This window comes from Myotis brandtii, unplaced genomic scaffold, assembly GCF_000412655.1.
Source record: "Myotis brandtii unplaced genomic scaffold, ASM41265v1 scaffold565, whole genome shotgun sequence".
Taxonomy (NCBI): Eukaryota; Metazoa; Chordata; class Mammalia; order Chiroptera; family Vespertilionidae; genus Myotis; species Myotis brandtii.
In genome coordinates this window covers 2,336,934-2,350,747 of record NW_005370105.1, presented here as the reverse complement: position 1 = coordinate 2,350,747, position 13,814 = coordinate 2,336,934, and positions in this window count along the sequence as shown.

Below are 13,814 nucleotides of genomic sequence, written 5' to 3'. Positions count from 1 at the left end.
TTTGGTCCTTTGTCGTTTCTCTCCTTTGAATTCATGGTTTACTGCCCTCGCACTGCGATATGCACACACTGACCAAGCACACCCTGTTATGTCATAAAGCCATGGTACCAGGTATCAAAAGGGAAAAAAACAAACATTATTGTAACCGTCACGGGGCTGTTCCCACGATGCTTTCAGAGACGCCTCTCGGGTTAGGAAATGTGTTTACTAACCCAGAGCAACATTTCTCCTTCTATTTTGGGGGAGGCCCCTGTTCTTTCCTCCGAAAACATTTTTTTCTGTGAATTCTGTGTTTCAGAAATGGAGCTAAATACTGCCGTGATAAATTCGGTGAGCCACGTTCAGATACCAAAGAACGCCACAGATTTCTCTGGGGGAACAGAACACGGTGGTCAGCGTTTAACAAAAAAAAATCTTTGATTCTCTTCTCTTTTGTTCCACGTGACACTCCCATTGCTGAGTCCAAGGTAATCCTTGCAAAGACGGCGCCTGGCTTTTCCCAGGGCCGCACTGTCATCCCCGAAGCATCAAGGATCTCGATATTTGATGCTGGAGTTGCCACAGTTGGTTTTCCTGCCGGTCCTGGGAAGCTGAGTGCAGATTCCCACAAAGCACAGTGACACCCTCAGAAGACGCGGGGAATCTTAGAAATTGGTTTCTAAGTCTAGATGGCAGGGAGCCGGTGTGCTCAACGAGGGAGTTGCTGAAAGGGTTCCAGGTCCCTTGCTAACCCAGCAGGAGAGAGAACCCCGGAAGGGAGGGTGTAAGAAGTGTCAGCTTTAAGAAGAGGCTTCCCGCAGGAGGACCGGAAAGGAGGCATAAGCCCGCGAAGGCGGACAAGGGCTGTCACCCGTGTCCAGGACTGTGTTTTTCCAGACCTTGCTGGTCGAGACATTGTGTGTGAAAACGTGTCCTCGGTCTTCCTGTTATTTCAGGCATTTTTTTTCCAAGCCATGTACAGAATAGCCTGCAGGACATGGGTGAGGAGGTGTGGCTCAGCGCAAAGCTGTGAATGAGAGCAGTGGCGGACGCGAAGGAGTAAATGAATGACCGCAACTTAACCGAGACACTCAGATTCACATCAGGTTGAGGTTTAGTGACGGTTTCCTCTCCCCAAACTTCCCGGCATTCACCGCGCACCATCAGAGATTTCTATCTAGAATGTGGTCTCATTTCACTGTGGGTTTTCAAGAAACAAGTAAAACGTGATATTGCAAACAAGCTACAAAAACCGTGCCCCCTTCCACCTTTCGTCAGTTCATTTCGTTCCTTCCTGGTAGCTTCTGCCTGTGAGTGAGATCAGGGGATGCTTGTCTTCCTGGGACTGGCTTATTGCACGGAGCGTGAGACTCCCCAGGCCCTCCATGCTGTCTCACAGGGGGCTTATTTCTGTGAGGAGCTCTGTTTGTAAAAAGCAGAAGTCTTAATTAAAATATATATATAAATATATGTATGTATGTATATTGGTGCTGCTGTTCCGCGCCTTCTGGAAATGTGGCCAGAGTCTCTTTCTTTGAGCTCTCACAGAAAACATCATGAAGGTGGAGATAAAATAGAATACAGATGTCCCCGTGATGGCTCTGCAGCGTCTCTTTTAAAGTTCACATACATTTGACAGCTGGCCTTGTCCCTCCGGGGACCACTCAGGTGCCATCTACCGCAGTCTAATGGGCTGCAGGCTGCTAGCATTTGTTCTGCCAGGAGAAGCGCCTTGGCCGGGTGGGGGTGGGGTGAGGGAGGGAGGAGCCGCAGCCCCAGCAGTGGCGGCCCAGGCAGAGGCAGCAGCCGCCGGGCAGCTGTCCAGCGTGCTGAACCATCTGCCTGCTTGAAGGCGATGTTTTCTTCTCCTTGAACTTGAAACCCTGGTGACACCTGTTCCGCTTCTCTCGGGCTCTGTGTGAGGTTTAAATTGGTGGAATCCATTTTGAAAATGTACCCAGAGTAAGACAGAGCTGGAATGTATGTTTCCCAATCGATGAGTGCATTTCATTTTCTTTACAACATTAGGCTGCGCTGGCAGCTTTGCCTATCCTTTCTCTCACCCGAGTAGGCATGGGGGAAAGGTCACATCCCCTTCTGACACGATACTTAGGACAATAAAGTATCTGACTGGCCGGCGTGGCTCAATGGTTGAGCATCAACCTATAAACCAGGGGGTCAGGGTTCAATTCCTGGTCAGGGCACAGGCCTGGGTTGTGGGCTCGATCCCCAGTGTGGGGCGTGCAGGAGGCAGCCGATCCATGATTCTCTCTCATCACTGGTGTTTCTAACTCTCTGCTCTCCCTTCCTCTCTGAAAACAATAAAAATGTATTTTAAAAAGTAAATAAATTTTCTGAAATAGAAAGAAAGTGCCAATGCTGATCCACGTGCCGAACCTGGGCAATGTTTATGACTAGACACCCCCCCCCAATGATTCCCTTCACACACAGTCTCTTCGAGATGTGCTGATAATATCCCAACCGATTATCCTTCTAGCAGTTTCCATAAATACAAAGTGAGCTGAGAAGAGCTGGGTGGACATTACTTAGTGGTAGTGTCATTATCGTGATTTGGGGTTTCCTGCTCCAGGGACCACAATTTCGGAAGATATATTTACCCAGTTCGAGGAATAACTCCAATAATGCTGAGAATCCAAAAAGATAGACTCTCTTGGGCTGAGCCGTCCATAAGAGATGACTCAAGGGCAGGCCATTCATCCTCTGTTCAAGGAATCTGGCAGAATTCGAATCTCTCTACGATCTGTGGTGAAATATGATCACCTTAGTTGTGTCCTATGGGCCTTTATGGGCTCCCGCTTTTCCATCTTTAAATGAGAAGTTTGGATTTGATGATATTAATGGTACCTTCAAATGCCAAGGTCCCACACTTTGTAGTGGAGGCGGGTAAGTTGCCATAGCCCCATTCAGTGTGTCAACCATGACACCACCCTCTTTGTACCAGACTCGAGTTCCCATGAGTATCACGTAAAGGGAAGTGCTAACTGCTTTTTGCTCTCCAGTATGGTGAGCCTTACAGGAAAGCAGGACTTCATTTGTTCATAGGAGGTGACCAACTCTCCATAAACCTCTGTGTGTGTTTGTCTGTGTGTGTGTGTGTGTGTGTGTGTGTGTGAGTGAGGGGGGAGAGAGAGAGAGAGGTTGTTCGGTGACATGAGGGAGTGAGAAAGAATTAACTGGTTTAGTGGGAAATAAACAAGGAAAGATGCAAGAAGGCAGCAGCTGACGATGAGGAGCTATTTTTATGGGGTTGCATAATGCACTGCATTCTGGCCCCTGCCTTCCCAACCCACAGACTCCTTATTAGAGCTTCTAAGCCAGCGGTTCTCAACCTGTGGGTCGCGACCCCTTTGGCGGTCGAACGACCCTTTCACAGGGTCGCCTAAGACCATCCTGCATATCAGATATTTACATGACGATTCATCGCAGTAGCAACATTGATTCATAACAGTAGCAACATTACAGTTATGAAGTAGCAATGAAAATAATTTTATGGTTGGGTCACCACATGAGGAACTGTATTTAAAGGGCCAGAAGGTTGAGAACCACTGCCAGTGAGTCTGGAGAGCTTCATTTTGTCTAAATCCCCATGACATTTCACAGCTGCAATGATAGACTCCTCGTTGCACTGTTTGCCTTCATGCTTGAGCTCCCAGCATTGCTGTTCTATCGGTGTCAGTGGTTCCAGGTATTTATAATCCTCTCGCAGTCCTAGAACTTCTTATGCAACGTGAAAGAAAGGATTTTTTGGGTTAGGAAATAGGTTCGTTTAGAAACGAAGTCCATTTTCGCTTGGTAAGTCTGTTGTTATGGCAATAGAAGTGTACTTGTAACAGAAGGGCAGATCCAGAAAATTAAAGAATGGAAGAAGTGGTGACATTCTGGGAAGGGAAGTTAGATGTCATGAAAAGAGGAAGCCAGCAGCATCTAAAGAGTATTGTCAGTGCCTGGCTGCAGAGACAGGCATGGCGGGCAGGGCTCCACAGGGTCACACTGGGCATGTGCAGGTATGACCTCTGCCTGTCCTGGACACCCTGGCCCCGTGGAAGGAGGGAGAGATGACCGACCATGCTCATCCTTGCAGCAGCATCAGCTCCTTCCAGATGATGCATGTCTGCTATTCACAGTGCATCGTGAATCAGGCACCTCTGGGAGAGAGGTCACCTGCAGGTTTGCGTTTCTCTTCTTTCCAACACTCTTCCTCTTCTCTTCCAGTCCGTGGGCTGTTGGCACTCCCCGCGTCTCCCGGTCTGCCATTCCTGGGAGGACATCGCCTTTGGAGTCCCTGTCCCTGACAGAGAGGTGCAGTTTCCCCCGTACCCCTCCCTACCAAGCTTTCCGCGCTGGAAATCAATCCTCTGCGGGCTGTGATCGCATTTGCAATTTTATTTTCAGGAGAGCGTTTTGCTAGTACAAATCACATGTCGGGGTAGATATTTTCTCCTCTCTTGGACCATGTAATCCACTATGGAGAGCACTGCAAAAACAGCAAAACTAAACTAAACCCCACAAGCAACAGCACGCGGTGCACGGAGGCTGCGTGTGCGCTCCCAGCCTCAGCTGCGCCCCGTGGACGGGGGAGACTCTAAACCTAGCCTATATGATGCTCCTGGAAAACACGCGAAGGCTGTGCTCATTTGCTTCCTAGATGGAAACTAAATGTTAATGATTTTTTAAAAAATGCATCTTCCACCATTTATGCTGCCCAGTCCCAATAAATTCCACACATGACCTAATTCTGTTCCCAGTCCTGGGGTCCATGGAGCCAGTCCTCCCGGGACTTTAATAGCTGTGATCCTTCGTGAGGATCTTCTGTTAAACCGTTCTGTCTTGATTTTAGCAGGATTCCTTGCATATGTGGGTGGACGTATGTTGCCTCTTTGATGTTTTTTATTTGTTTTGGAATGATCATAGAACCATAGGTAGAGGTGGGAATTTGGCCATATTCGTCTTTTCCTTTTTCTGAGTTGTTATATCTTGTCTTACGGCCTTGTGCACAGCTGGTATGATTTTAAAAGGAGTTTCTTCTCCCTGGAAAAGTTTCATTCAGTAAAATACTCTTGAAAATAAGACACCTTCAAAATCAGAAGAATGAATTTATAATGGGGTGTTTCACACAGCAGCGTGACTGACTGATGGCAAGGGCGGAGAGGAAGTTGAAAATTAATAATGTGGAAAACTGCAGGGAATGAAATACTCAGATTAAAGAGAAACCAGCTGAAGAAGGAGAGGGTAGGAAGGATGCCGTGGTTGTTGGTAAAGAGAATGGGTGATACCAGGAAAAAGGGGAGGAGGAAGGGAGGGTCTCAAGTTCGGGGGCAAAACTCAGTTACTGAGGCGGCCAGTGGTTAATACAACTGCCTAGAGATTCTTCAGACTGAAAGGTGTATATGAAAACCATTGTTGAATAGCCTGGCAGGTTGGCTCAGTGGTTGAGCATCCACCCGTGAACCAGGGGGTGGCAGTTCGATTCCCCTTCAGGGCACCTACCTGAATTGCAGACTCGATCCTCAATAGAGGGAGTGCAAGAGGCAGCCAATTGATGATTCTCTCTCATCACTGATGTTTTTCTCTCTCCATCTTCCTTCCTCTCTGAAATCAATAAAAAATATATTAAAAAAACAACCACCACATTGTTGAATAGAAGGCCAGTTTTGCATCCTCCGGTCATATCTTTAAACTATACCTATATGCATATATATGTATTTGTATGAATGCTGTATATTGTTTATATAAAGGAACTAAATGGTTAATCTGTAAAACCTTTAAGTATCTGCCACCAGGATTGATGTTCTATGATACTACATAGGTAATATTAGAGAATTCCCACTTTTGTTCCCCGATGTAAAACTCATTTTTTAGTGTATAGTTCAATCAGGAACAGATCAAACAAGAGACTCACACAATACATGTGGCTAAATACAGTGGCCAGTAGCTAGAGCGCTTCAGGGCCAGGAAGGCACCGTGAGAAGTCATTCAAAGGTTAGTGCATAGAAAATAATTACGGACTGTGTTGTGGGGTCAGACTCTCAAATAAGTGTGGTTGAAGACAGAGGAATGTTTATCCCAGTAAAGATAAGCATCCGGCCCTGGCCAGTTGCTCAATGGTTAGAGCGTCGGCCAGCAAACTAAAGGGTTGCAGGTTTGATCCCTGGTCCGGGCGTGTACAGAGGCAACCGATGGATGTTTCACTCTCACATCGGTGTTTCCCACTTCCTCTCCCTTCCTATCTCTCTCTAAAGAGGATTAAAATAATAATAATATAAAATCCTTCGAAGGATACCCTGGTACATAAGAAGCACTCAATAAGTGTCACCTTATTATGACTGCTATGCACAAAGGACCATGCTAAGGGGAAATGGTAGAAGCAAAGTATCAAAGAGAAATACAACACAGAGTCCTCAAAGGTGCTTGTGATTTCACGAGGAAGACAAACACGGGCACCCGCATGTAGAGAATTAACCTGCGGAGTTGTCCTGTGTTGGAAGGTGACTCTCAGGGTAGCTGTCAAGTGTGTGCTCAGCAGGGGACCGCCCAGTGGGAACGTGGGTGGCCAGAGGAGGCGAGCGCTGCATCCTGGGAGTCGCCGTGTCGCAGGGAGCGTGGGCAGAGGAGAGCGGGCCAGACGGAAAGAACCTCTGAGATCTCCTCCCACCACAGGATCGATGGGGGAACCTGCGCGCAGGGCATTTCATTTTCGTCTGCGCTGTAGGTCCTCGTTTGTGAGCACACGCTCCTCCCTGGAAAAACCCAGTTCGATCACATCAATAGTCCCTTCCCACGCGTTTTCATTATGGAAGAGGCAAATGAGAAGTTTCACAAGACACTGGCCCGAAGGCCGGGAGGGGATCGATATGTTCAGCAATTAATACCCAGCGTGCAGCCAAAGACGCATAATTTCACCATTGGAAAATGTGAGCTATAAATAGGAGGCGGTTGCCAGAAAAAAAAAATGCTGCTTGGCATGTAAAATAATCAAGTGAAATTCTTGAAAGATGACTTACTTTCTCGATTTGCATAACTTGGATTCAATACATTTACACAATATTTGCATTGGAAACTTATCCTAAAGCCAGCCGATGGAAAGAACATAAGACGTTCCCAACATGCTTATACATTAATAACATTCCGTGCCAATCTGATGTTTCAAGACCCAGGGTGAATTACTTATTAAAAACCCATCTACCGCTATCTGTCTCCATCTTTCTTTCTGTATGAGCCGTAATGGCTCTGATAGGTTTCAGAATTATATTTGGACAGGATATGACTGACTGTTCCATGCCCTCTCAGGCCGATGTAATTTCCCTCCCTCATAACAGACATTATCCTGCTGCGGCATCGAGCCAGGTCATTAACGCAGGGAGCACAGCCTGACCCGGATGCCCCTGACCTGACCAGCCGTTACCCTGTGGCGCGCTAACATCGTGGAAATTGTTTAGAAGGTGACGCTCACGTGATGATGAATATGTATGGCAGACCCACGTATTCCTTGAAAACTCATCCCGCCGTCTGAACCATTTCATTATTCTTAACTATTTTTCTAAGAGGCTTAACTTTGAGATAGAAACACAGAATCTGAATCTTACGTTATTTGCGAAGTCAAGTAACCGAGTTCCTGGAGCACGTCCCGTCTCCGTAGTTACTCAAACAGGCAAGAGCGCCTTCAAACCTGTGGGACGTGCCGATGAGGAAGTACATGAGCACAGCCCTCACCCTTTTCAGCTTTTAAAAAATGTTTGGGCGGCCGCTGCTCTAGAGCATCCACTTGCATTTTATGAATAAAGTCAGTCTACACATCTGACTTTATCAATGACTAGAATGTTTGCATAGACACATAATGAAGAAATTTGTATAGGATTAAAAAGAATAAATGACCCTGCATAACAGACTAGCTATCAATATTTCTATATAATTTTTTTTTACCATTTTCCCAAAACATTTCTTACAAAAAGGAGCATCATGTGAATTCTGCCACACAGGTCTCCATAAATGAGTGTAACCTGGTTTTCCAGGCAGCGTCTCTGGTTTGCAAGAAGGAAACGTGAATGGATTGAGTTTAGAAGTGCAAACAGGTGTGGCAGGGCGGGCACACGGCCTCTGGTGGGGGGTGGGGAGGTACCCAGTGGCCAGCAGCAGCTCTGAGGAGGCTGCAGATGTGCTGGTCTGGGCTCACACTGTCTTTTTGTCTTTTTTGTAAAGCACCCCAAGAGGGTCGGCGTGGACGGGCCCATCCCGGGTTCATTCCAGTACCTGCCTCTCCTCTGTGTTTGCACTCACTGATGACACCTGTTGGGCTGCCACCCTTGATTGAAATAGTGATCAGAGAACACGGGAATCTGCTCTGAAGGACGCTGGGCTCAGAGCATCCCAGGTTGGGTGATGGTGGGTCCTCTGTTCCGAAAACGAGGGTGTGATTCGATGGAGAGCCCACCACCCGGCTCCCCTCGGGCATATTGCAGGGCAACGTCCGCAGCCCTTTCGGGAAAGGTCACCGTTTCAGAGAGACCTAATGCAGTCCTGAGTGCCTTCAGCCCCCGTGTGTGCCATTCTGCCGCTTATCACTCCATGGTCTGCAGACGTCATCCTTGGTCACCGAGATTGCCCGGAAGCACACGGCTGCGTGCCGAGTCACACGCAGTCAGCGGCAGGGCTCTCACCATGTTTCCAAAGTGGATTCTGCTTTGCAGGGCCCACTGCCAAAGCGCTCACGCATCCATCATCCGAAATGACGGGATGGAAACTCCATGGAAGGTGATCGCTCCTGGGCAGGTAACACAGAGGCGCCGGTGGGACGGGTCCCTGCAAATCTACGGCCTGGATTCAGGGGAGTGGGGGTCAGCCTGCTCCCAGCAGGGATTCGGCCCTAAGAGATGTGGGTGTGGTAGCTCCAGCTGGGACCCTTCCCTTCGGAGCAGACACGTGCATCACGATCCCATCACTGGTTTCGGAAGGAAGCTGCTCCCTCCCACCTGGGGACAAGGAAGGGCAGGCCGACTGGCTTCCTTTTCATCATCGTCTCCACAGCTGCTTTCTGCAAAACCACGCTCTCCTCTCTGCTCCACAGGGTGTCCTGACAGCGCGCACAATGAGTTGCATCTAAAGGGTCCTCTGAGCTGGTCCCCCCCACCCAGGGGCACTGAGAGGCTTGGGGTCCAGGAATGGCGAGCGGTTGGTTTTGTGCCGGAGCCGGGTTCTGGAGCTGAGCCCTTAGCTGTCAGTTAAATGGGAGGCACCCGTCAGCACCACCGCAGTGAGGAATGAAGACAACTTAGTGTGTTTAGTCCCATTGGAAATTGCCGGCTTTCTTTTTTCTTTTTTAAATATCTCTTTATTGATTTCAGAGAGGAAGGGAGAGGGAGAGAGAGGTAGAAACATCAATGATGAAAGAATCATCATTGATCGGCTGCCTCCTGCACACCCCCAACTGGGGATTGAGCCCGCAACCAGGGCATGTGCCCTTGACTGGAATCAAACCCAGGACCCTTCAGTCCACAGGCCGACGCTCTAGTCACTGAGCCAAACCAGCCAGGGCTTGCAGCTTTTGTTTTAGTGATGGGAAGCACTGGGTAAAAATATTGCAGAAACTCCATTTCTCACAGATAATACCAGAGGCTCCATCATTGGCAAGGCGACTCCTCAGGGCAAGAGTGCCATAGGTAAGGGACAGCAGGAGGGTCAGCGCCATTGGCATTCACGCCCTGTCCCAGCCCCACAGAAACAGCCGGGATGGTGGTGAAAGGCGGGATTGCGCACCAGCCCCCGTGGCACTGCGCACGTGACCTCCTGGATCCCGGGGTGGGTGACGCCCCAGGGCACTGGCGTCATACATGCGGCAAATAGCAACGCAAAGTTCCATTAGTCACTCGGTTTGGGCTGTGACACGAAATCGCAGGACCCTGCAGAACGATCCAGTGAAATGCAAAAAGTGCCTTCTGATCCCCAGTCCGCCTGGAGTTGCGGAAGCGTTGAGTGGGGAGCTGAAAACCTGCCAATGCCCATCTATGGTTCAGAGAAGATAAGCCATTAGCCTTGGCGAGGCGCCTCGCTGCCTACATTATCGTGCATGCAAAATGCGAACTCCCCAGACCTGCAGGCTGTTCATCGTCCGGAAGAGATATGCCTTTAAGAAAGAGTCTGGGGAAGGTCACTGTCTCAGGAGCAGATACGGGCTGGGGAGGCTGCCCCTCACGGGAGAAACGGTGGGTGCGAGGCCTGGACGCTTATTGGATTTATACACTGAAAGCCCACAGCGTCCTCCCCCACATCAACCAGCAAAGAACCTGCAAACTCACCTACCACATGCGTTTGCAAATGACTGTCATTGTGAACGCGGGGAATGGAGAATCGCCATAGCTAGGATTGTTTCCGTAGAAATTTAATTGGGTCGTATCACTCCAAGATGCCCACTGACATGGACAGTGACACAGAAAACCAGCTCCTCTACAAAATTGGAAAATGGGATAACTGTATTGATTAGTTCAGGGAGAATAGAGAAAGCAACGCTGCAAATCAAATCAAAGGGAAAGCCTGTCTTATGTTCGGATTAAGCCAGAAACTGAAAACTCCGATACAAATTAAACCAATTTTCTGAGAGCCCGTCGGAGAAGAGACCTGATTCAGCTAAACCACTTCCTTCTTTTATTTGTAAAGGATTATTAAAATAATAAATTTGGACGTCACGTCACCTACGTCGACTCCCAACATCTGAGCTGCGTTCCGTGGAGAGCACTGCAGATCAGGTGCAGAACGATGGCTGTGTGCAGCGTGATGGGTTTGCAGCAGGTCGGGGAGTGTCCCCGAGGACTGTGATTCCCACAACAAGGTTAATGTAGAGGGAGATCATAGTGATGTGTCATCAAGCTCTCTCCCCACGGTACCAAGAGAGGCCACTGTCTAAGGAATATACCAGTTGCCATGGTGATAAGAGAATTTACTGATCACACTTCATCAGGGCTCATTGACCAGTGCAGCTCACTGATTGCCTGGTCCACAGGGACGCAAGGAAGCAGCTCTGTCTATTAATCCACAAGCAATGGGAACAGTGTTGTCTGCAGAAAAGGACTCAAGAGGTAGCCAACGCATCCAACATAGATATCCTTTAAAAAAACACACACAAAAAACCCCACAATAAAACCAAAACAAAAAAAAAACAAGGCATTCGACGGACATGCTGAATTGATTTCAGATAACCGGGGAGACTTCCGAGATTCCATAACCTTAGCTATTTCAGCAAGAGGGGCTCCTTGTCCTTAAATCTCAGACCAGAAAATCCACTCAGTCATTGGAGGCAGCTTCAGAAGGACAACCAGGTCGCAGGTGTTCACTAGGAATCTCTCAGGAAGTTAGGAACGCCATAGCTGAAAATAGATGATCAGGGAAAGGCAAAGGGGTGACCAATAATTGCGTCTGTTTGGGCACCCGTTAAGGGTTGCAACTTTGGACACATAAACTTCAAAGGGAGACGCTAGTGAGAAGATGTGAGCCCTGTAAGGACTTGGAAATTAGAAGTGCTTGGAAAATTTTTTTTAGTTTTTCGGGGAGATGAGACTGTTTTAGTTGTCCATCATCAAAAGAAGATACATTCAAATGTCCGGCCAGCGTGGCTCAGTGGTTGCGCATTGACCTACGAACCAGGAAGTCACAGTTAGATTCTCAGTCAGGGCACATGCCCGGGTTGTGGGCTCGATCCCCAGTGAGGGGCGTGCAGGAAGCAGCCAATCATTGATTCTCTCTCATCATGGATGTTTCTATCTCTCTCTCTCTCCCTCTCCCTTCCTCTCTGAAATCAATAAAAAAAATGTATGAAAAAAGAAGATACACTCAAATGATTGAAGTTTTCAAAGAGTGGGAACTTTAGTTAGGTTCAGTTTTAAGGTATCAGGTTATAAAAAACTAGCCAAGTTTTCCTTGTGATTGCAGAAAGCTGGGGCTTGGTTTGAGATTTCTTCCCAGTAGGTGTAAGGCTCCTGCCCCTTCGGGGGGAGAGATGCGTGGAGCACAGGTGACCAGTGAGCAGCCTCCGCGGTGGTGAAGGGTCGGACACCTGGCCGCCCCAGAGGAGCAGGTCAAGGCCAAGGGCTTTACCTTAGGGGAGGCAGCAGCCAGAGAAAGATCAGGCTTCTTCTAGGAGGGCAGGAGTTCCCTGACTCTTGTTTTCCAGGTATGCTTATCACCTAGCACAATGTTTGGCAAACAAATAGGCATTCGATAAATGTTCAGTAGATTCAATCAATGTCCAGTTTCAGAGAGAGAGCCATTTTGGTCTGATGGGAGGAAATGCCGAGGAAGTTGTACCTACGTTCCGCCCCTGCACTGCACTTCTTGTCTGACATGTTACCTTTTTGTGAATCATCTCAGAGAAATGACACCTTCCCCCAAGGATGGCTGCACTGCCAGTAAGTGGTGGTGTTTTGATTTTAAAGCGTAACTTTGGGCCGCAGGGCCCATGCTCTTGCCACTACAGCACGTGGTTGGTTAGGAGAGCTCGCAGATTCCCAGTGGGTCAGATTCCCTCGCCGAGCAGCGAGCTCCCTGTCTGTAGGAATGGCAGCGTCTGCAGTGTTGGGAGGGACCGTGAGGCGGGGTCCTCCACCTCCTTCATGCGATGGCCGAGGAGGTGAGGCCAAGGGAAGCGGGAGGCTGCCCCCAGGGACAGCGGAGTGGGCCAGCCTGAAGCCGCACCTCCTCTTGCATGAGCCCCGACACCTGGGCGATTGTTTACCAAACATCCATCTCTCACCGCAAGTAATAACATCTGTCCATGAGTCGGGGCCTTGACTGTCTTATTTATTTCAAATCGCAGGCCTAGCACCCATAACAAGATTTTAATAAATATGGAAGGAAGGAAGAAAGGAAGGAAGGAAGGAGCAAATGGAACCTGTATGAATGAATGAATGGGTGAATAAATGAGTGAATGGAGCCTGAAGGAAGGAAGGAAGGAAGGAAGGAAGGAAGGAAGGAAGGAAGGAAGGAAGGGAGAAAGGAAGAAGGAAGGGAACCTGAATGAATGAATGAACGAACAAATGAATAGATAAATGGAATTTGACCTTGAACCTCGGCTTTCTAAGCTCAAGTGTGTAAATGGGAGTTTGTGATACCTCATCGGTGGTGTTCCATGTTAGAAGCGAGTTGCCCCAGATGGTCACTGTGGTCCTTCCCAGTACTGGCATCTCTAAACCTGAGTTAGCTCGAGTCCCCATCTCTGTCCCTGCTGCATCACACCTAGTTTTCTATTTTAGCATCTGCCTCGTCACACTGACAGAACTGCTCCCATCCCTGCATTTCCCACCAGATTAAAATTACGTGCGAGTTTTGGCTGCTGGGTCCTGAGAATAGTCCCCAGCTCGTAACACAGGGCCTCGTGCCTCCCAGGTCCTCATCAAACCTGCACTGACCTGCGTGGCAATAAACTCAGCTCAGATTCCCAGCCATTTGTAGGGGTCCGCACATGGCTCCCGGGTTTGGTACTGCTGGTTGAGGATTTCTCGGTGGGAAGACATTGATTGGCTTTCCAGCTCATTTTGTTTGTTTGTTTGAAATATATTTTTATTGATTTCAGAGAGGAAGGGAGAGGGAGAGAGAGATTGAGACATCAATGATGAGAGAGAATCATGGCCTCCTGCATGCCCCCCACTGGGGATGGAGCCCGCAACCCGGGCATGTGCCCTTGACCGGGAATAGAACCATGACCTCCTGGTTCATAGTTCAACGCTCAATCACTGAGCCACGCCAGCCGGGCTGGTTTTTATTTGAACAGAGTCCGATAGAAAGTGAGATGGGCATTCCAAGCATCCTGTAATCCCCGGCCTGCCTGACCC